Source organism: Scyliorhinus torazame, chromosome 6 (assembly GCF_047496885.1).
Source record: "Scyliorhinus torazame isolate Kashiwa2021f chromosome 6, sScyTor2.1, whole genome shotgun sequence".
Taxonomy (NCBI): domain Eukaryota; kingdom Metazoa; phylum Chordata; class Chondrichthyes; order Carcharhiniformes; family Scyliorhinidae; genus Scyliorhinus; species Scyliorhinus torazame.
The window spans coordinates 155,144,218-155,168,597 of record NC_092712.1 but is presented as its reverse complement, the minus strand read 5'-3'; the positions used below and the strand labels follow the sequence as shown (position 1 = coordinate 155,168,597).

The 24,380-nt window shown below is 51.6% G+C and overlaps 1 long non-coding RNA gene across 1 annotated transcript in view; it reads left to right on the top strand.

The window, feature by feature from the left end:
* The first annotated feature begins 16,865 nt into the window (after positions 1-16,865).
* LOC140425092 (uncharacterized) overlaps positions 16,866-24,380 on the top strand; it is a 40,641-nt gene continuing 33,126 nt past the window's right edge. The window contains exon 1 of the long non-coding RNA XR_011947763.1: positions 16,866-17,019. This is a non-coding gene — a long non-coding RNA (uncharacterized lncRNA). The remainder of the gene's footprint in view (positions 17,020-24,380) is intronic.

Here is a 24,380-nt window from a genome sequence, read left to right as displayed (position 1 = left end):
TATTTGTTAAAATACGGTCACGGTTATTTATATTGTTTTGCTGTTGTAAAAAGGGGAAAAACCTTTGTATTGTATGGCCGAAAAAGTTGAATAAAATATATTTTTTAAAAACATATCATTAACTGTCCCGATCCGGTGGTCTCAGGCCTCCCGCAAAGCTCTGCCTCCGCTATCGGGATTGACGCCGATGCGGTTCACTTAAGGTATTTAAAAATGGGGACTGGGTGCCGTGGCTGTCGAGGGAGAAAGAGGAGGTAAGAAAAGTTTCCGAAAGTGCAATGGTGGGCAATCAGTTGTGCCAGGGCGGGGAGGCATCTTCCAGGGCTGAGTGGAGTTACGGGGCTGACCAGGAGTTGGCCGGTGGGTCCAGGGTGCGTCCCCCGGGACCGGATTGTCCGGGCACAGACTGTCATTGCCATGGCCTGCATGGCAGCCATCTGGCTGCGCACTCCATTGATTGCCCACTGTGTCCTGTAAATGTGCAGAGCACCACCAGCCATATGGGTGATCCCCCCCCCCACCCAGGCCCATTCCACCGGGAACCCCCAGACCCCAACCGACCCATCAATGAGATGGCCATAGTCCATCACAGCCAGTGGCCCACCAGGTGTTGACACTCCTCAGTGCATCCATCCGAGGCACTGCCCCACTGCAGGGGGAGCAGGGGAAGAGCAGAGCTCACCCCAAATATACAATAATATCATCTTTTTATTGTCACAAGTAGGCTTACATTAACATTAACACTGCAATGACATTACTGTGAAAAGCCTCTAGTCGCCACATTCCGGCATCTGTTCGGGTACGCGGAGGGAGAATTCAGAATTCTCAGCTGGTACGGGAATTGAACCCGCGCTGCTGGCCTGGTTCTGAATCACAAACCAGCTGTCTAGCCACTGAGCTAAACACATGCACCGTGGCCTTTGCCACCTACACTGGCACACTGACCCCCCCCCCCAGGGTGGATGCCCCACCAGTGACACTATCAACTAACCCACCCCGCAGGACCACCGGCCATCCCCAAGCCCCCCCTGCCCACTGTGCCCCTGCTCCCATCCATCCTGCCCCTGGACAGGTAGGCCCAACCCATGCATCGCAAAGAGGACCCACAGTACACCACAGCTGCAATCCCACCAGGTGCCCACCCTCTCACCCAGCCGTTGGTCCTACCTGCACGCATGCTACCAAGCCTGGTGCCGGTCGGTGACACATGCCCGTAACAGGTATGATGGCATGGATGGGTCGTGGCCCCCCCGGTGCCAGACACTGACGGAGACAGGGGTGCTGTGTGGACGGCAGAGTGGCGGGGTGCTGGGGGTGGGGGGGGAACAGCCGGGGTGGGAGTGGGACATGCCGGGAGTGGGACATGCCGGGAGTGGGGCTGCAGGTCAGGGCCACCACGCAGCCCATTAGGTCTGGATGGGCACGGGAATATGCTTGCATGTCTGCCCTTTACTGAAAAGTAGCCTTTGAGGAAAATGTTAAAATTGTCCTCTGTTGTTATGCTGTTGTTATTTTTTGAGGTAACATACTTTACGTTAATCCATACAGTGGTTCAGTGGTTACAATTGTTGTTTAATGGCCATTTTTGTACTGGAATCTTTACCTTCCAATCAATAATGTGGTCAAGTATTTTGTCAGATTGTATTTGGGGTTAATCAACAATTCAGTTCCAGACAAGGTTAGCTGGATGTATTGAGTCTCTTTGTTCAATATTCCCAATTCCAGTACTCTCCTCAGAGGATTTCCTGTTTCATCGTGGTTTGCTCCAGGCTACACAAGCTGACACTCCAAAGGGGGAGGAGTTGCCACATGGAGAGATAGAGGAACCTCACATCTCTGATAAGGATGACGCCAAAAGGGATGACATCGAAGACGATGAGGATGTTGACACCCCACAGGAAGAGGCCAGAGCACGAGCCAGGCGCAGCAGACGTGCCCGTGAGTCCCTTTTAGTGACAAGATCCCAGGGTGATGAAGAAGGCCGGCTCATACCAGTGCATTTCACCTGTGCCCTTTAAGCAGGCTCAACATTAACACTTTCTTTGTTATTCTCAGCATCTCAGTGAAGGACATCAATCTCAGAATGAGTAGCTGCAATCTTGCATGACGAAAACCTCATTCTTGGAAGGCGAGGCAGCCACTGGACCATGTGACCATTCTGTAATGGGCAAGAACTCTATCAGCACCTAACCTCCAAAGCTAGACATGGGTCAGACCTTTCAAGCTTCATGTCAACATTTCACTGCCTATGGCAGTCTTCAAGCGGCAGGAATAACACAAACATCAGCACAGTCATGGCAGTAAACCAGGAGCATTGCAAGGCACCTCATGGAGGACAATCATCAATCACTGGTTATCACCTGACTATCTGAGGACTGATCTGGATCTGTACTGCGGCATCTCTCCAACGGTCATCTCTCATGCATGAATAATGTTCAAGCCTCATCCTCATACTGAGTCCCCAGGATGAGCTTGCTCTTTAGGATGCTGGGATCTGTCACTCTCATTCATGGATACCAGCCTGCGAGTCAGGTTGTCCTTATGTGCACAAAGAGAGCTTCAACAGGACCATTGTCTGATCATTGACAAGAATGCATGACCCAGCCTTCATCAGGAGCTTCCCAAATTCAAGTCCAGCATTGCCGTGGCCTCTGGGAGTGACGTGGCCCAGGCAGTCTTGACACCGCATTTAAAAATTACTTGGTAACTTCATTTATCCTAAAGACGAGTCAGCAGATGTACTGCAACTTCACTCTCTCCCTATTACTGGCCTCCTCCACATTTTCATTAGAGCAGATTAAGATACGTATGAGGAAGCCTAAGACACTGATGGCACTGTAAAGATTAGCTATAAAAGCAGTCAAGACATAACGCTGCAGGCCAGCGGGAAAGGTTAAGGTCCCTGACTATTACTTAAACTGTAACCCACACCCAAACCTGACAGGCATTACACGGAGACCGATGACAAGTTTACTTGGTCGGAATGACTCCAATGCAGATCGTGTTTAAAGCCTATAATACCCAGAGAAAACAGACTTCAATGCAGCAACATCAGAATGAGAGAAAGCTTTCCAAAATCTGAACTCATGAGGCCACATTACATGATCTTGTGATATGTCTTTTTTTTTAAATAAATTTTATTCAAATTTTCACAGAATATCAAAAATAAAATACAGAAAGAAAAGAACAACCCCCCCCCCCCCCATACACATAAATAATAAATTAACAGCCTTCATCAACACAAAGGCAAAAACACACACCCACTCAACATCCCCCCCCCCAGTTGCTGCCGCTACTGACCATCTACTAACGTTCTGCCAGGAAGTCTAGGAACGGTTGCCACTTCCTGAAGAACCCTTGTACTGATCCCCTGAAGGCAAATTTCACCCTCTCCATATCGTTAATAAACCCCACCATATTGTTGACCCAGAATTCCACGCTTGGGGGCCTCGCATCCTTCCACTGAAGAAGAATCCTTCGCCGGGCTACCAGGGACGCAAAGGCCAGAATTCCGGCCTCTTTCGCCTCCTGCACTCCCGGCTCCTCTGACACCCCAAATATTGCGAGCCCCCATCCCGGTTTGGCCCTGGATCCTACCACCCTCGACACCGTCCTCGCTACGCCCTTCCAAAATTCCTCCAGTGCTGGGCAGGCCCAGACCATGTGGGCGTGATTTGCTGGGCTCCCTGAGCACCTAGCACACCTGTCCTTGCCCCGGTCATGTGAGCCCTATGCAGCACCTTAAATTGTGTGAGGCTGAGCCTCGCGCAAAAGGAGGAAGAGTTCACCCTCCCCAGGGCATCCGCCCACATCCCCTCATCAATCTCCTCACCCAACCCCTCCTCCCACTTACCCTTTGGCTCCTCCACCGAGGCCTCCTCCTCCTCCTGCATCACCTGATACGTTGCCGAGATCCTTCCCTCTCCAACCCACACCCCCGACAGCACCCTGTCCTGCACCCCCCGTGGCGGTAGCAGTGGGAACTCCACCACCTGCCGCCGAACAAACTCCCTTACCTGCATATATCTGAAGGTGTTCCCCGGGGGGAGCCCGAACTTCTCCTCCAGCTCACCCAGGCTCGTGAACTTCCCGTCCACAAACAGGTCCCCCATCCTTCTAATACCTACCCTGTGCCAGCTCAGAAACCCTCCATCCATCCTCCCCGGGACTAACCGGTGGTTCCCCCGAATCGGGGACCACACTAAGGCCCCCACTTCCCCCCTGTGGCATCTCCATTGCCCCCAAATTTTGTGGGTAGCCGCCACCTCCGGGCTCGTGGTATACCTCATTGGAGGAAGCGGCAGCGGCGCCGTCACCAGCGCCTCCAGACTCGTGCCCACACAGTACGCCATCTCCACCCTCTTCCATGCCACCTCATCCCCCTCCATCACCCATTTACGCACCATTGCCACGTTGGCGGCTCAATAATACCCACAGAGGTTAGACAGCGCCAACCCCCCGCATCCCTGCACCGCTCCAGGAACACCCTTCTCACCCTCGGGTCTTCTGCGCCCATACAAACCCCGTAACGCTCCTGTTAACCCACCTGAAGAAGGCCCTAGGGATCAGGATGGGGAGGCATTGAAACAGGAACAAAAGCCTCGGGAGCACCGTCGTTTGAACTGACTGCACCCTACCCGCCAGGGAGAGTGGCAGCACGTCCCACCTCTTAAAGTCCCCCTCCATCTGCTCCACCAGCCTCGTGAAGTTAAGCTTATGCAGGGCCCCCCAGCTCCTGGCCACCTGGACCCCCAGGTACCTGAAACTCCTCTCCGCCCTTTTTAGCGGGAGCTCACCAATCCCCTCTCCTGGTCCCCCGGGTGCACTACGAACAACTCGCTCTTCCCCATATTAAGCTTGTACCCGGAGAAATCTCCAAACTCCTTCAGGATCCTCATCACCTCCGGCATTCCCCCCACCGGGTCCGCCACATATAGCAGCAAATCATCCGCATAGAGCGACGCATGATGCTCCTCCCCACCCCGCACCAGCCCCCTCCAGTTCCTCGACTCCCTTAACGCCATGGCCAGGGGTTCAATCGCCAGTGCAAAGAGCAGGGGGGACAGGGGCACCCCTGCCTCGTCCGCCAGTGTAGCCGGAAATACTCTGACCTCCTTCTGTTCGTGGCCACACTCGCCACCGGGGCCTCATACAGCAGCCTCACCCACCTCCCCGAACCCGAACCTTTCCAACACCTCCCACAGGTACCCCCACTCCACCCTATCAAAGGCCTTCTCTGCATCCATCGCTGCCACTATCTCCGCCTCCCCTTCCATCGCCGGCATCATTATAACATTCAACAGCCTCCGTACATTGGTATTCAACTGCCTCCCTTTCACGAACACTGTCTGATCCTCGTGTATGACCTGCGGCACACGGTCCTCTATCCTCATGGCCAAAATCTTTGCCAGCAACTTTTTGTCTACATTTAAGAGTGAGATCGGCCTGTATGACCCACACTGTAGGGGATCCTTGTCCCGCTTCAGGATCAGGGAAATCAGCGCTCTAGACATCGTCGGGGGCAGAGCCCCCCTTCCCTTGCCGTGTTAAAGGCCCTTACCAACAGCGGGCCCAACAGGTCCGCATACTTCTTATAACATTCAACCGGGAACCCGTCCGGCCCCGGTGCCTTCCCCGCCTGCATTTTCCCTATCCCTTTGACCAACTCCTCCAACCCAACCGGCGCCCCCAACCTCGCCACCTGCCCCGTTTCCATCCTCGGAAACCTCAGCCGGTCCAGGAAGCGACCCATCCCTCCCTCTCCCAGTGGGGGCTCAGACCGGTACAGTTCCTCGTAGAAGTCCCTGAAGACCCCATTGATACCCACCGCACTTCGCACCATGGTCCCTCCTCTATCCCTAGCTCCCCCGATCTTCCTAGCTGCCTCTCGCTTCCGAAACTGGTGCGCCAGCATACTGCTCGCCTTTTCTCCATATTCATATACCGCCCCCTGCGCCTTCCTCCACTGCACCTCCGCCTTCCTTGTGGTCAACAAATCGAACTCAGCCTGGAGACAACGCCGCTCACGAAGCAATCCCTCCTCTGGGGCCTCCGTGTACCTCCTATCCACCCTCACCATCTCCCCCACCAACCTCTTCCTCTCTCTCCTCTCCCCCCTCTCCTTGTGTGCCCGAATGGAGATCAGCTCTCATCTGACCACCACCTTCAACGCCTCCCAGACCACCCCTACTTGCACCTCCCCATTGTCATTAGCCTCCAGGTACCTCTCTATACACTTCCGGGCCCGCCCGCTCACCTCCTCGTCCGCCAGCAACCCCACCTCTAGGCGCCACAGCGAGTGCTGGTCCCTCTCCTCCCCCAACCCGAGGTCCACCCAGTGCGGAGCATGACCAGAAATGGCTATCGCCGAGTATTCCGTATCCTCCACCCTCGGAATCAGCGCCCTGCTCATGACAAAAACGTCAATCCGGAGTAGGCCTTGTGAACATGGGAGAAGAATGAAAATTCCCTGGCCCCCGGCCTCGCAAACCTCCACGGATCCACCCCTCCCATCTGGTCCATGAACCCCCTCAGCACCTTGGCCGCCGCCGGCCTCCTGCCCGTCCTAGACCTAGAGCGATCCAATGTCGGATCTAGCACCGTGTTGAAATCCCTCCCCATAATCAGGCCCCCTGTCTCCAGGTCCGGTATCCGGCCCAGCATACGCCGCATGAACCCCACATCGTCCCAATTCGGGGCGTATACATTGACCAACACCACCCGCTCCCCCTGCAGCTTGCCACTTACCATCACATACCTACCGCCATTGTCTGCAACAATGCTTGCGCCTCGAACGACACTCTCTTTCCCACCAAGGTCGCCACCCCCCCGATTTTTTGCATCCAAACCCGAATGAAACACCTGCCCTACCCACCCCCTTCTAAACCTTACCTGATCCTGCACCCTCAGGTGCGTCTCCTGAAGCATGGCCACATCCGCCTTCAGCCCCTTCAGGTGCGCGAAGACCCGGGCCCGCTTGACCGGCCCATTCAGCCCCCTTACATTCCAGGTTATCAGCCGGATCAGGGGGCATTGCTCCCCCCATTGCACTCCCGTAAGTCAGCTGACTCCTGCTGACCCCGGCCACTCCCGCTGCTCCATCGACCCCCCCCCCCCCCCCCACCCAGTGTGGAACTTCCCCTCCCCGCCCCCCCCCGACTGTCCACCAGCAGGATCTCGTCCATTCCACTCCCCAGCGCGGGAGAGAAAGCCCGCGCTTCCCAGCTCCGACCCCGCCCCTTCAGCCCTAAACGCGGGGGAAAAAACGCGCTTTCCACTCGCCCGTCCCCGCCTCCCCTGGTGCAGCACCCTTTCCAGGCCCGGTCCCACTACCCCCAACTCAGGCCTCCCCCCCCCCCCCCCCACCTGCAGGGCCCCATCTCCCCTACCGCCCATCAACCCCCCAAGCAGTTTACCTACCCCACGAGCCCGCCCAGCGGACCAAATTAAAACAATGCCCAATCAACCCCCAAAAAACAAAGAACCCCCCCTCGAAACACTACCCAACCATCCCCAACCATCCCTCCACCGCAACCCCTCATCCCCGACCCTTAGTCTGAGTCCAGTTTTTCGGCCTGAACAAAGGCCCACGCCTCCTCCGGGGACTCAAAATAGTGGTGTCGATCCTTATAGGTGACCCACAGACGCGCCGGCTGCAGCATACCGAACTTCACCCCCTTCCTGTGCAGCACCGCCTTCGCCCGGTTGTAACCGGCCATCTTCTTCGCCACCTCCGCGCTCCATTCCTGGTAGATCCAGACCTCCACGTTCTCCCACCTGCTGCTCCGCTCCTTCTTGGCCCACCTTAACACACACTCTCGATCAGCAAACCTGTAGAACCGCATCAGCACCGCCTGCGGCGGCTCGCTGGGCTTGGGCCTCCTCGCCAGCACTCGGTGGTCCCCCTCCAGCTCCAAGAGCCCCTGAAAGGCCCCCGCTCCCATCAGCGAGTTCAGCATGGTGACCACGTAGGCCCCCACGTCCAATCCCTCCAGCCCCTCCGGGAGACCCAGGATCCGCAGGTTTTTCATCTCCTCGAACCTCGCCTGCCATTTCTTGTGGAGCGCCTCGTGCGCCTCCACCTTCGCCGCCAGGCCCAAGATCTCGTCCTCGTTCTCCAAGACCTTCTGCCGGACCTCCCGGATCGTCACCCTTGGGCCGCCTGGGTCTCCAGCAGCTTATTGATTGAGGCCTTAATTGGCACCAGCAGCTCTGCATTCAGTTCCTTAAAACAGCGCTGGAGAAGCTCCTGCTGCTCTTGCGCCCTCTGCCTCCACGCTGCCTGGTCTCCGCCCGCCGCCACCTTGGTCCTCCTCCCTCGCACCTTTCTTTGCTTCAATGCCACTTTTTTAATCGCCCCACTCCTGGTCCAATCCATACACTATCGGGGGAATGTTGCTGTCCCCTTCCCACACCGGGAAACGTCGAACAACCGCCGTTACGGGCCCTGAAAAGAGCCCAAAATTCTGTTTTTAGCGGGAGCTGCCGAACGTGCGACTTAGCTCCGCATAGCCGCAACCGGAAGTCGTGATGTAAGTCTTATATATGCATTGTCCAACAACCATGTTCATAGTGATCATATAGAAACTGACTTTATTCATGTTGTTTCTGTGGACATAAAGGTGACTAGCTGAGCTGAGAGTGAGCGAGACTCCATAAACCTGAGGGACATGATGGGAGAGACTTGAGGAAGTTGGGGGGGAGGGGCGGTGCAGACACCCAGTATACTTGGATGATCTTGGAACATTGAATCACATTGAAGAACCATCCACCAGTTGAGACTTTGAGGCAGATAAGCAAAATACATTTACAAATGTGCTAAGTACATACAATAAGTGAACACCCCTGTCACCAATGTGCACAAAGTACTTCTTAATTTTTCTTACCGTACAGTTAAGTCTAGGTGCATCCTCGACAGCTGCAGCAGAGGTGGAGGCAACCTGCTAACTGCTATCACATGTTGTCTTAGATGACCTTGGTGTGCGTCCTCTGAAGGCCCGAGGCCTGGAAGGCAGACTGATGAGGATCGCCTTCTCTGGGGCAGGTGCACCTCCCTTGGCCTGCCCTGCTGGAGTTGATGGGGTCACAGGCAGAGGGATTTGCTGCAGGTGGACAACCTTGTGTGGATGTCCCCAGGGTGTCCAGCTGACGTTCCTCCTCCCTCAGGGTGCCCGAGGTTCCCCCCTGACTCCTTGGGTATAAGGGGCACCTGGAGAGAGATCTAGGTGCCCCAACCCCCTCTCGCCTAGCTCGTGATGGATCCCACTCATGTCTACAGCAATGATATGCAGGCCCGAGCACATATCCAGCAATAACTGATGAACCAGAGTTCCCATGGTGCCTGCCACCTTCCAGCGGTGATCTTGATGCGCTCTAATGCTGGAGTCATCACATCCAATGGAACATAGAATATACAGTGCAGAAGGAGGCCATTCGGCCCATCAAGTCTGCACTGACCCACTTAAGCCGTAACTTCCACCCTATCCCCGTAACCCAATAACCCCTCCTAACCTTTTTGGTCACTAAGGCCAATTTATCACGGCCAATGCACCTAACCTGCATGTCTTTGGACTGTGGGAGGAAACCGGAGCACCCGGAGGAAACCCACGCAGACACGGGGAGTACGTGGAGACTCCACACAGACAGTGACCCAGCAGGGAATCGAACCTGGTATCCTGGTGCTGTGAAGCCACAGTGCTAACCACTGTGCTACTGTGCTGCCCAGGATGAAGTCCTCCATCCTTTGTTATAATCTGCAGACGGACCCTGTCTGCCTTTGGAGCTCCAGCAGTTCTCTGAGGGCCAATCCCAGAGGTTCATGATCGGGCTTGGACTCAGCAAGGGCCTGATCTCCAGCAGTTCTCCTGTCAGAGACTTTGGTTGTCACTGCCTCTTCCTGCTGTGGAGCCATTTCTGAGCTGTGTTCACCAGCTGGTGGCCCTGAGCTTGTTCTAGATCTAGGTCCCACTGAGGTGTGTGTCTCTGCACTGGTGAAGGGTGTGGGTGGATGCAGCGATGGGACTTCCTCTGATGCTTCCTCAGGATTCTTATCAGAGGTGCTCTGGGTGCTGGGGTTGATGGGCTGGCTCGTGATGATCCTTTGCCTTCTCTGTTGGTGGCTGCAATAGAAAGGAGATAATGAGTGATTAGCGAGACATTCACTACATTAAAGAGCACTCAGTGTTGGCGGGTGGACGATGACAACTGCATGTACCCTCACTGGATTATTGCCAGATACTGACCGCACCTTTGGCGGAGGAATAGTCCCTGTACTCAGCAGCTCTGCCACCTGGTCCTCGAAGGGAGTGAGTGGCCTCAATCCAGCATCTCCCCTCTGCTCTGGAGTCACTCCCTGTTATTGTGGATCATCTTGTTCTGTACAAAGACAGAAGGACAGACTGTGAGCATTACAGATGCAAAAGCAGGTCATAAACATGCATACCTGCTGTGTGCTGAGTGTCCCGGGTCAGGGCTGAAGACATAACTTGTGCAGGATGTCACAGGAGATGATGATGTTAAAGTGTGTGTGAGAGATCAGTGGTGATGTCCCTTCTGCTGATGGAGTATGAGATCCCTGTGGACTGTAACCCGGTGATAAAAGTGAGTTGGGAGTAAGGAGAACATTGACTTACCCTGGCGGAGCAGATGAGATCATTTATCCTTCTTCAGCACCGGACAGCAGCCCTCTTCTGGGGTCCACATGCACTGACCGCCCTGAAGACCTCCTGCCAAGCCGGCATGTTGAGGTTTGTGGTGCTCCTGCTGTGATCTCTGGGATAGAGGACCTCATACCTGTTACGGACATGCCTGGAGGCTGTCTCCAAGGAGCTCTCACTGAGCTTTGGGGCTGTTGGGTTGGATCTTTTCCAGGCCATTGCTTCACCCACTACAACAGGCCCTGGGCTGCAGAACAAAGAACAATAGAAGGGACACCTGGAGAGAGATCAAGGTGCCCTATCCGCCTCTCGCCTAGCTGTTAAAAATCTCTCACAGTGTTTTCCAATATAGCAATATCGAACCACAATTACCAGCTGGTCAACATCTGTCAGGTCAGGCATAGAGTCAACAATAATAGAGTAGTATTTGGTGTCTAGGTTGTTGATTTGATTCATAATTTCATCTTGCACATGTTTTCCCATGATTTCTATCAATTCTTCACACACAGGTTTGGATAGGTAAGTAGCACTTACTTTTTCATTTTTACATTTCTCAAGATGTTCATGTAAAAATGGGTGGATCTCTGCAATAAGTTCAATCGCTCCCATGAAGTTTCCATTATTTGGTGAGCCACACTTCTCCTCATGACCTCTAAATGCCAAATCTCTTTCACTTAAAAACTTTATAACAGCTACAACTCTTTTCAGTACTTCAAAATAGTACTGTATGGTTTTTCTCATCTGTTCTTCAAGTTGCCGATCCACAGTATTTTTATTTGACTTTCTTGTTACCCAATACAACATCGCCCTTTTATGTTCCATGCTGTCTTCATGATTCTCCAGAGTTCTGAGTACATTCATCCAGTCAGAAAACCCACCTGTTGTAAGTGATGTTTGACATTTAGAAAAGAGTTTGCAAACAAAACAGTATATACAGCCTTTGGTCTTTGAGTAAACTAACCAGGATCTCATCACAGTCTGGCCATTTTTCAATCTTTTTTCAAAATATTTGTTTGAGAAACTTCTGCTTTTCTCCTTGTAAACACTGCTTGATTCAGTATGTACATCACCTGGTTTTTTTATTTTGAAAAAAACCTATGTCTTGCATTAAACAATTCTGTATGAAATCATTATCAACTGCTATGGGCCAGTTTTCGAGGTCACTGTATTCTTTGAAATCACTGAATTTGCTTCCTGTTTCATGTTTCTGCTCAGTCTCCGCTTGTTCCGCGGTACTTTCATGTTGACCACTCTGATCATCATCTGTATCAAAAGCGTCAACAGTGGGTTGAATATTGCTAGAAAGAGCTCCCACGGTTTGTGCACTATCACTGGCTTCAGTGGTGTTTGCTTGGCTTGTTTCAACTGTAGGTGTTGACAAACTTGACATTGCAAAATAGTTTGTTAGTTTTTGACATTTAGAAATTTTGTTAGATCGCTTTTCATTGAGTTTGCGTTTTTGGTATCCACTTACGTACTTTCGTGAACTCATTGTTATTCCTCTAGGGTCTTGACCTCTGTTAAAAAGGGGAAAAAATTACATTAGCCACAGCAGAACAGCCAACTTACCGTAACAACATCTGTGCTACTGACTCTCAAACTTTGGGATTGTTGAAATATATACAACAAAAAATTAATCAATTTGAGTTGTGCGACTATTGTCGCATGCTTTGAAAGGAAAAAATGTTAGGTCTACTTTCTGAGAAAGGGTTTTAAAAAAAAAACCTTCTCAGAAAGTAAAGCGCCATTTTTTAAGATTTATAATAAATAAGCTAAATAGGCTAAACTAGGCTATGTTCAAGCTAGCCTACGCTAGGCTAGACTAAGTTAGGCAAGACTAGACCACCAAAACTCATAGGCTAAGGTAATGTAACACAATATTACCATTATTTGAACACTTTTCATAATAAACACCTGTAATTTAACACAAATTCACCCTTTTATTACTTTTTCATAAATACTTGTAATATAGTATTAGCCTAGGCTATGTGGTCGTAGCCTACCTTCTGTTCACCTCTTCATAAAAACAATAGGCTTAGGCTAATATAACACTATTTCACCTTTATTACTTACCTTACTTTTCTAAATACAACACTTATTTTTGAGTAGGGGTAATTAAAATATTGTATCCTTATGTACACTTTATTGAAAAAGATTCTTGTCTAGATCGCTATCCCGAGTGCTATCACGTTGAAAATTCACATTAGCATTGTGATTGCCTTTTCAACGGCTCCCCTTTTTTGTTACGACACATCATCTACTGTTTGTATTTCTGTCATAAATGTTAATAGTGTTTTAAATTATTTATAATTAATTTATATTAAATATATTTAGAATGAAACATCCTTAATTTGAATGTTTTTTTTGTTTACCGCTAGCCTACATGATACTTTAATAACCTTTTAATTTTAATTTTAACTATTATTTTGTATTGAATTACACTATATTATTAATATTATTATTTTTTTAAAACCCCTTCTCATACAGTGGACCCAAAAGTTTTAAGCAATGTGGACTAAAGTCACTTCCGGCATTAGGGGCCCTGAAGCTTAAGCTTCATTAGTTTCATAGTAGATCCGCCCCTGCTTGGATGCGTAGTGTTGAACAAAGGACAACAAGCTTTGTTAACAAACTAAACTACAAATGTATTTACACTACTTACTATAATTTGCTCACATTCCTAAAGTAGAAGGTTTCTATATTAAACTATGCTATCTCTAACTGCAGAGCTCTCAAGTACACAACTGCTCTCTCTCTCTCATGCTATCTTCTGTCTGACTCTTCTGTTCTTCTTTCTGACCACTAAGGCTTAGCCCGATCTCTTATATAGCTCCCTCTCGTGGCTGTCTGTATAGATTCCATTAACCCTTGCATTGCCTTCATTTGCGCTTATACCACAGGGGTGAGACCCACGCAGACATGGGGACAATGTGTAAACTCCACACCGACAGTGACCCGGGTCCAGGATCGAAACCGGGTCCTCGGTGCCGTGAGGCACCAGTGCTAACCACTGCACCACCGGGCCGCCCCCGTGTTTAGTCACAGTTACAGCTACCAAAAGGCACCCCTGCCTCCATCTATGTGCTGGACGATCATCTTGTAACTGCCACCTCCATACCAGATCATGACTAGAAGCTTCCAGAAAACAAAATCCTGCTCCCATGCCATTTTCTAATCGCCAAAGGACTTGGGAAATGTGCTCAAAAAGAAAGACGCCTGTGCGTAACGTCATTTGATGTGGCGAAACCGTTGCAAATCGGCGTCCACACATGTCTCGACAGAATGAAACCTTGATCCAGTGACAAGGAAAGTGTAATGCCCTCCAATTGGCATTATTGGTTGGCCAATTGGAGTATGAGCTCCCTCAATGATAGCTCATTGAGGGGGCCCATATAAGCACCTGTGTAGGCTTTGTGAGGCAGTCTTAAGTTGACTGGAATGCTAGCAGCACTGTTTGGAGCTGCTCTTGTATAGAAGTTATTGCAAATAAATACTGGTGTGGCGACGGAACCCCTGCCTCCTGTGGATTATTACAGAAAGCAGGAGGATTGGACGCTTCATTCTGTTGCAGCCATTCAGATATTCCAGAGGCGTGGTTTCCCAGAGACCCAGCTGCTGAGTATTTCTAGGGTTCCTATCAGGTCTTCATGGTAACCAAAGCGGCCCAGGACAAAAGGAGCCACACCATACTTCACCCTGTTTTGATTGAGCCTGTCTTACTCATCACTCAGATTCTGTGGAAAGGATAAGGAGGTGAACTTTGAAACACACACACACACATATATACGTACACATGTGTACATACATACGCACACACAAATACATATATTAGACCCACAAATATACACCGAGGCAAAGAGATACACATACACACTAAGACACACATCTGTAATTGGAATAGGCTAAATCCTGAATGAGGAAAGGAATAGATAGTGGAGCAGTGGGCTTGGGTATTTTGAGATGGTGGGCAAGGGGCAGTTAAATGAACAGAGCTGGATGAAAATCAAAACACAACAGACCTGCTAATTTTAAAATTTAAACTGTTCAAGGTTTTTACAAACTCTCAGACCAAAGAGCATGTTGAGTCTGGAACAAGAGGCTGCAACTTATCAGGTCAAATGGTGGGCGTGGGAGTGGGAACTTGGCAGTTTTTAATGGCCAGGGTGGCAGGCTTAGCTGAAAACACCCTCACATTATCCATAAGGGTAGCATTTAGTGCTCTCAATCCTGTCATTACATCCTACTGACGTTTCTGCTGTACTTGAAATGATTTTAGTAGATTTATTCAATGAAAGTGGTTCTGTGCAGTGAAAAAGTATCTCCTCATTCAGGTTATTTATCACCTGTGGCTCCTGTCAGCCAACATTAAACACCACACACACAGTGTTGTGTACAGGACCAGCAGGCGGCTGTGCCAAAGCATTGGACGCCCACAATGGGGCTGGAAGAGCTGAAATCAGGGGTGACTGGGTGGAAGAGGAGTGCAGGCCTAGGGAGGCAAAATCTTAAAATTAAATGCATTTGAATAGTGATGTCGCTTAAATTGGAAGTCTTACCTAACAGACGATATACAGCGTGGAGCTTTATGTTGAAGGGGTAAGAGATTCTATGCAGCACCACAAGTGGCATCAGGCCTACAATGTCAATTCAGTGCAATTTTTAAAAAAAATTTTGAGTACCCAATTCATTTTTTCCAATTAAGGGACAATAACGTGGCCAATCCACCTATCCTGCACATCTTTGGGTTGTGGGGGCGAAACCCACGCAAACACGGGGAGAATGTGCAAACTTCACACGGACAGTGACCCAGAGCCGGGATCGAACCTGGGACCTTGGCGCTGTGAAGCAGCAATGCTAATCACTGCACCACCGTGCTGCCCCTAATTCAGTGCAATTTCAATGGTTTCTTTTTTAAATTATTCTTTCATGCGATATGTGCATCGCTGGCTATAGGACAGCACTTGTTGCTCACCTGTGATTACCCTTGAGAAGATGTCTTCTTGAACCGCTGCAATCCACCTGGCATTAGAGGGAGTGTTAGAGGCCAGTTCGGAAATTAACACCACAAATCCGACTAGAATACCACACACTGGCATCACAAAGAATTGTTACACATAAGTGTGAGCATTTTAACACAATGTCCACAGGAATGCTTACCTACAAGTTTTCTGCAGAGTATGAAATATAAATGATTATAGTGCTAAAACATTTGCTGTTGCTGGGTAGAAATTTACGAGAACTTTGCAGGGGAAATGCTGTGGTTTCAGTGTGACAACCCAATCAAAGGAAATCTCATGAAGTTTGGTTTGTCGCTGCTGATTAATTTTATGTTGGCTTGTATCCGTCAACTGGCAAAGAAAGGGTTCAACAATATTTTTAAATCTTTAAATGATTAAAAATTCAATATTTTAAATAAGAGTGTTTTCCTTCTCTGCTATTCTCAAACCTTTAATCTCAGTTTATTTTGGCAATTTTAAAGAAACAATGGTTAGAATAGTTGTCTGATTGACATTGGAAGTATGATCATGAATAGTCCCTCTGTTCAGCATTATTTCGGAATGTGTTTACAATTCATTAGTAAGGTGGGAGGGAATCTGAATGAACACACCTCCAATCTCACCCACTACCAGTGGCCAGCAGAATTCCTATCTCATGTTTTTAAAATTAAAAGAACAAACCATTTTCTTTCCAAAACACCTAGTAAATAGCTTTGAAGGAAAGTTAGTACAGATGAACTTGGACCAGTGTCAGCAGCAAAAGCTTGTGTGTCCCAAGGCTCAGCTATTTTGGAACTCTGCTGTTGAATAGTGGCAATTAAAACCCACTGAGAAGGTCTTTGCACAAATGTAATTTGGTGAAAGAAATGTGTCAACGTCAGCAGCTTTAAAAATAAACAATGTCGAAACCCTTTATGTTTCTCCAGTCTCTTTTTGATGATTGTTTTAAATATTTATCTTTAAAATAGTGAGGCCATGCAGCGTATTTGTAGAACCGGACTCTGAAAGAGTGATTGAGTATTCTGGTGGCACCAGCTCAGCAAGTGTCAGCTTCATTCATGTATATCTATTTTTGCACAAGCCCATGTAAAAATAACATATCTCGGAATGTGGTAAGACTATATTCAACCAGCATGAAGCTTTCAAATCAGAATTTCTGGGATAAAGGTTCAATACAGCCTGTAAGTGGGCAGAGGAATTGCGATGCATGCTACCTACTTATCAGCATGATTGTGACAGGCAGACGGACGCTGAATGCCACACTGATTGTGTGCCTAGCAAGGGACCAGGAAAATACATGGCTAACACGATGTGAGCTGGCCTTATTAAAGGCAACCAGTCTGGAACTGTTTATGAAAGACTTTGAGGTAAGGCGGATGACCACCCGTTGAACAACAGGCCAGAGGGAGAGGGTTGCCAGGTTCTAGGATGTGCTGCTGGTGGCCTTGATCCAGCAGATCAAAAGGAGGAGAGCCATAAAGTTTCCACAGGGGTCCAAGAGGCCCTCAAGCCACAACCTGTGAAGGGAATGGAAGTGGGTGGCCATGGAGGTGAATTCCAGGGGCTGGAATTTTGCCCCGATCTCTAAGTGAGCTTCATCCCTACCCATGGGCAATGTCACTCCCCACACGCACATGAACACTCCGTTCCTGAGACTAAGGGCGCAATTCTCCAGTCATGTTGTGCTCAACCGAGAATACAACGCAGCCGGAGAATACTGGGAGAGGCTTCCAGCGAGCCTCCCAACAGGCTCCACACCTCGCGAGATTCTCCAAAGGCCCGCGAGATGTTGGGGTTGGAACTCCGCCCCAAATGGACGGGACCAAATTACACTCGCGGAAATAGGTTGTAAACCTACTTACGACCTTCTCACATGGGATCCACCGGCCTCCTTCAATTCTTCGGCCTCCCCAGGGAGTGAGGTAGTGTTCATGTGCGTGTAGGGAGTGACATTGCCCATGGGTGGGGGTTGTGGGGGACCCACAAGCTCACTTAGAGATCGGGGCACCTTTTCAAAATGGCAGCCCGATCTCTGAGTTCAGCTCCCCAATGCTAAAAAAAATTCTAAGTGTGGGCGAAACCGCTGAGAAACTCCCCAGGGTCCAAAAAAGTGACTAAGTGTCATTGGATAGCGGTGGGGAACTCGCCGGCGGACATCCCTGAAAAACCGCCACAAATTAACTTTGACATTTTTTGGGAGAGTCGCGCCCTAAGTTTTGACACCGGGGCAGGATTCATGGAGTTCCACGACAGCAAAACTGGCTCCACACCTGGGCCGATTCAGTGACTGTGCAGGGGCTAGCACCAGCGTCAAGTGGAACACAATCGATTCCAATGAGAAACGGTGCCGGATTCGCCAGTTCTGTGATTGACACTCAGGAGGCTGACAAGCTGCAACCGTGTATACACACAGCACTCCCCAAACACACCATCCTGGCACTAACCCGCATCCCACGCCCACGTAACCCTATCCCCCTAATCGGAGGGAAACCGAACCCCCACCCTGTACCACATGCCGGCACCTATACCTGCCACAATGGCCAGGTGCCCTGGCCACTGAGGCCAGCAGCTGCACGCCCCCTGGGCTGCATGCGTCGGACTCTCAAACACTATTATTTTCTGTTTCCAAACCCAGGAGGAGACCAGCCATAACCGCCGGGAGCAGGAGAAAACTGGAAGGGGACTGCCGGACCTGTGGCCCCTCACCGTGGTTGAGAAGGGGGCCCTGGACATGGCCGGTGGACCGGAGGAAAGGAAGGTCACAGAGTTGGAGCTCGGCTGCGGGCGAGGAAGTGAGACTCCGCTTAGTTGCGGTTCCCCATGACACATGTGCCAACCCCCCCCCCCCCACAGCACCCTCATTCCATCACCACCCTCATCCTCACAACACGCGCCACCCAGGCCAACACCGCATGGGTGACATCCACGGTGGAGGCATTGGGAGTGACGGTTTTGGCAATGGATCAGCATGTCCAAGCCCTGAAGCATTTTCTACAGGTGCTGGCCGAGGCTCAGGACAAGGTTGCCGCCTCACAGGTAACCATATCCAAGAGCCACCTGGAAATCGCAGCGGCGATCCTGAGTGTCGCCCAGTCACAGCAGGCCATGGCTGAGAAAGTTGGCGGCATTGCCCAGATGCTGGTCGATGTGGCACAGATGCAGAGTAAGATAGCCCAGCCCCAGAGGGAGATGGCACAGTCACTGGCTGATGTGACACAAACCCAGAATGTGGTGGCACAGTCACAGCGTAATATGGTTAATGTACCATCAATTCACCACAAGACGATGAGAATGAGTGAACATAGGCTTTATTACCCAAGAACTTGCCTGCCTGTGACTGCTGTAACAATGAGCGCCACCCACAGGCGGCAGGTTTATATACCGACTGGGGGGGTGGAGCCAGAGACGGAGCCCACCAGGGTTCCAGTACAATACATGGAAGGAGATCATATTACCATTCCCTGGCCATAGGCCACAGTACTATACAGACAACTTATATTATGGTGAATATATTCACCACATTCACCCCCTGTTAAAATGAAGTCCAGCGGGGATGAAGTGGGGTCATCATACGTTCAGTCTGTCTGGAGGCCGGATTGTTCTTTTGGACCTCCTCAGCTCTGGCGGTGCGGTGAGTACGGGAGTTGTAGTTGTTGACTCCGAGAGCGTGTTGTCTGGAGCTTCAATCTGGCGTGTCAGCGATGGATGAGGGGTAGGGGTAGGCAGGGGGGTGGTGGATGGCGGTAGTGTAGGTGCGGGACACTACAGGAGCCCCAGGGGGGCATTGGGGATTCGGGGGGTGGCGGTAGGCGATGGGGAGAGGGGCGCGTTGACATGGGAACCAGCAGGTGCCAGGTCCAGGAGGGAGACCGTATCTTGCCGTCCGTCTTGGTGCGGGACGTAGGCATATTGGGGGTTGACCCTCTTGACCAGGGGGTCGGTCTTATGGCTCCTCGTATGCTTCCGGAGAAGGACAGGTCCCGGAGTTGTCAGCCAGGATGGAAGCGAGACCCCGGAGATGGACTTCCTAGGGAAGATAAACAAACGGTCGTGAGGGGTCTCGTTCGTGGCTGTGCAGAGGAGCGATCTAATTGAGTGGAGCACGTCGGGGAGGACCTCCTGCCAGCGAGGAATCTGGAGACTCCTAGACCGAAGGGCAAGAAGAACGGCCTTCCATACCGTCACGTTTTCCCTTTCCACCTGCCCGTTTCCCTGCGGGTTGTAGCTCGTAGTCCTGCTCGAGGCGATGCCCTTACTGAGCAGGTACTGACGCAGCTCATCGCTCATGAAAGAGGTGCCCCGGTCACTGTGGACGTATGCAGGGAAACCGAACAGGGTGAAGATGCTGTGCAGTGCCTGTATAATGGTGGCCGAGGTCATGTCGGGACATGGGATAGCGAAGGGGAAATGGGAGTACTCGTCAATGACGGTCAAGAAGTATATATTGCGGTTGGTGGAAGGGAGGGGCCCTTTAAAATCGATACTGAGGGGCTCAAAGGGCCGGTAGGCCTTTACCAGGTGGGCCTTGTCTGGCCGATAGAAGTGCGGTTTGCACTCTGCGCAGACTTGGCAATGCCTGGTCATGGCCCTGACCTCCTCGGTAGAGTAGGGCAGTTTGCGGGCCTTAATAAAGTGGATAAGCCGAGTGACCCCCGGGTGACAGAGGTCATTGTGAATAGCCCGAAGTCGGTCATCAAGCGCGCTGGCACATGTGCCGCGGGACAGGGCATCTGAGGGCTCATTGAGCTCCCCAGGATGATACTTGATATCGTAAGTATAGGTGGAGAGCTCGATCCTCCACCTCAAGATTTTGTCGTTTTTAATTTTGCCCCGTTGTGCGTTGTCAAACATGAAGGCTACCGACCGTTGGTCGGTGACGAGGGTGAACCTCCTACCGGCTAGGTAGTGCCTCCAATGCCGCACAGCTTCCACTATGGTTTGCGCTTCCTTCTCGACAGAGGAGTGTCGAATCTCGGAGGCTTGGAAGGTTCTAGAAAAGAAGGCTACTAGCAGCCCGCCTGGTTGAGGGTGGCAGCCAGGGCGACATCTGACGAATCACTCTCTACCTGGAAGGGGACGGACTTGTCCACCACGTGCATCGCGGCCTTAGTGATATCGACCTTGATGCGGCTGAAGGCCAAGCTGGCCTCAGCCGTCAGGGGGAATATCGTGGCTTTGACAAGTGGGCGGGCTTTGTCCTCACAGTTGGGGACCCACTGGGCGTTATAGGAGAATAGCCCCAGGCAGCGTTTGAGGGCCTTGAGGCTGTGGGGAAGGGGAAGTTCCATGAGGGGGCGCATGCCCGTTTTCCACGACATAGCCGAGGATGGCGAGCCGGGTTGTGCGGAAAACGCACTTCTCCTTGTTATATGTGAGGTTGAGGGATTGGGCGGTCTGGAGGAACCTCTGAAGGTTGGCGTTGTGGTCCTGCTGATCATGGCCGCAGATGGTAACATTGTCCAAGTACGGGTATGTAGCCCGCAGCCCGTACTGGTTCACCATTCGGTCCATCGTTCTCTGGAAGACCGAGACCCCATTAGTGACGCCAAAAGGGACCCTGAGGAAGTGGAAGAGTCGGCCGGCTGCTTCAAAGGCAGTGTAGTGGCGCTCTTCCGGGCGGATCGGGAGCTGGTGGTAGGCAGACTTCAGATCGACCGTGGAGAACACCCGGTACTGTGAGATCTGGTTGGCCATCTCCGCTATGCGGGGGAGGGGGTACGCATCAAGTTGCGTGAACTGGTTAATGGTCTGGCTGTAGTCCACAACCATCCGGTTCTTTTCCCCGGTCCTGACGACCACCACTTGTGCTCTCCAGGGGCTGTTACTGGCCTCGATGACCCCTCCGTCAAGAGTCGCTGGACCTCCGACTTGATAAAAATCATGACTTGTGCACTGTACAGCCTGCTCCTGATGGCGACGGGCTTAAAGTCGGGGGTGAGATTCGCAAAGAGCAAATGGGGGGTGACCTTAAGGGTCGCGAGGCTACATACAGTGAGAGGGGGTAGGGGTCCGCCGAACTTTAGGGTCAGGCTTCGGTGACTGCATTGGAAGTCGAGTCCAAGCAGTAGGGGGCACAGAGGTGAGGGAGGACATACAGTTTAAAATGGGCATACTCAGCACCCTGTATTGTGAGATTCGCGACACTGTACCCCCGGATCTGTACTGAATGGGATCCAGAGGCAATGGAAATTGTCTGGGCCGCGGGGTAGTAGTGGAGGGAGCAGCGCCTTACCGTGTCGGGATGGACAAAGCTCTCTGTGCTCCCGGAGTCGAAAAGACAGGGGGTCTCGCAGCCATTGACCCGGACGGCCATCATCGAATTCTTCAGATGTTTTGGCTGCGACTGGTCGAGGGTGACTGCGCCAAGCTGAGGGTACTCTGCGTAGTCGGAGGTATCAGGGTCACAAGATGGCGGCTCCCATGAGTCACACGTGTCGATTGATGTTGAAGATGGTGGCCATATGGCCGCCCCCATGGGTCGCACGTGTTGGGCTGAGTGAAAGATGGCGCCCCCCATGAGCTGCACGAGGCGGATGATGCGTCTGAAGGGGGCGGTACCAGCAGGCACGCAGCCACATTGTGGGGACTGCGGGCCTGTGAGTCCGTGGATCGGCCTGGTAAGCTTTTGGCTTCGGGGCTTTGGATCGGGCCAGACTCTCGCAAAATGTCCCTTTTTGCCGCAGTCGCTGCATGTTGCGGTGCGGGCTGGGCAACGCTGCCGGGGGTGTTGGCCCTGACCGCCAATGTAGCAAGACAGTAGAACGGGCAGCCGCGCGGCACAGGCCTGGGACATAGTCGGGTCTGGTGAAGGCCACGTCTGTGGTGCCCATGAGGGGTTCGCTGGGTCTGCCGGGAACACGCTGAGGCTCTGGTAGGCCACCTCAAACGAGGTGGCTAGTTTTACTGTGTCCTGTAGATCAGTGGCCCCATTTTCCAGCAGTCGCTGCCGGACATAGTTAGACCAGATCCCAGCCACGTAGGTGTCCCGGATCATCAGCTTCATGTGCTCATCGGCCTTCACATCCCTGTAGTTGCAGTTGCGGGTGAGTAGTGTCAGGTTCTCTAGATACTCGTCCAATGATTCCCCGGCGTGTTGACGGTGGGTAGTGAGGTGGCGCCGCGCAAACATTTTGTTCACTGGCTTCACGAATTGTCTCTTTAGAATCGCGACCGCCGCTTCGTACGTGACTGCGTCTTCAATCATACCCGAGATTCTGTGGCTCACCCGAGCGTGGAGGAGGCGCAGCTTGAGGGTGTTGGAGGGAGGCGTTTCAGAGGAGTCGAGGGAGGCCTCAAAACAGCGGAGCCAGTGGGAGAAGATTTCCTTGGCTTCTGATGCTCGTGCGTTGAGTTCCAGTTTATCAGGCTTCAGAGCGGCTTCCATAGTGATGTCTTTGGATAATAAATTGATGTGCCATCAATTCACTACAAGACGATGAGAATGAGTGAACATAGGCTTTATTATCCAAGAACTTGCCTGCCTGTGACTGCTGTAACAATGAGCGCCACCCACAGGCGGCAGGTCTATATACCGCCCCGGAGGGGGGGGGGGGGGGGTGGAGCCAGAGGCAGAGCCCACCAGGGTTCCAGTACAATACATGGAAGATCATATTACCATTCCCTGGCCAAAGGCCACTGTATTATACAGACAACTTATATTATGGTGAATACATTCGCCACAATGGTGCAATCCCAGATGGAGTTGGTCCACTCCCTGTGCTCCATGGCTGCGAGCTTGCAGCCTCTGGTTGAGACCAGAGCGGGCCTCCAGTACTGGCAGTGCTTGATGGCAGGGGAGCCTCAGGGGATAGCTCCCCATGCACCCCCGCCACGTGGAGAAGCCCAGGGTCATCGGGCACCTCAAGGCAGGAGGAAGTGTTGGGGCAGGTGCCACCCGCAGGGGAGGTGCCAGAACACCGCAGCACCTTGGTCTCCCCCCCCCCCCACCTATTCCTAGTGCACCAGGTGGGCAGAGGGCAGGACGGGACGGCACCACACCACCCAGGACACCCAAGCAGCAGGCGGGCCCAGTCGCCCAAGAAGACATCCGCCAACGGGGACCCAGGTCACAGGGAAGGATTCACAGCATACCGCCTCTACTCCTGCTGTACCATCTTGGGAACCACCAAGACGTAGCATTAGGGCCCATATGGCGAGGAAATTAGACACTAGTTAAGTAGGCATGGGTGCAGTTAAGCTATAGGGGCTAGGGCACAAATCTGTATATTATTGTCACATTGAACACCGGTTCACACAGTTACAACCTGCTCCGTGCTCTGTCTGATGGGTGTGAGGGGTGGGCTGGTCTGGGCATGCCAGGGAGGGCGGGGGGTGGAATGTGCAGACGTTGGGGGGGGGGGGGCCGGGGGGATGGGCGGACCCTGCGGGTGGTATGGGCTCCATATCCTTCGACAGTCCCCACCACCACCACACAGGGATTCAATGGAAAGATAATGGGCTAGTTAAGAAACAAATATGTTCTGCAGTGGGAAGGCTATAACCTGGTATTCTGGAAGTATGAGGTTGTATCCAAATTTATGCTGAGTTGCTACAACCTGCAATTTTGCAGTGATAAAGTATTAGGGGCATATATATACCAACACTTAATCATGTTAGATCTCACATGGCATTGCTCATGGCTAATTTGAGCTTTGGAGCACGTTTGTGATGTTTATTTCCTAAGATAGAGTGGTGTTTGGCCTGCTTTATGCCTTTAAAGCCACTATTT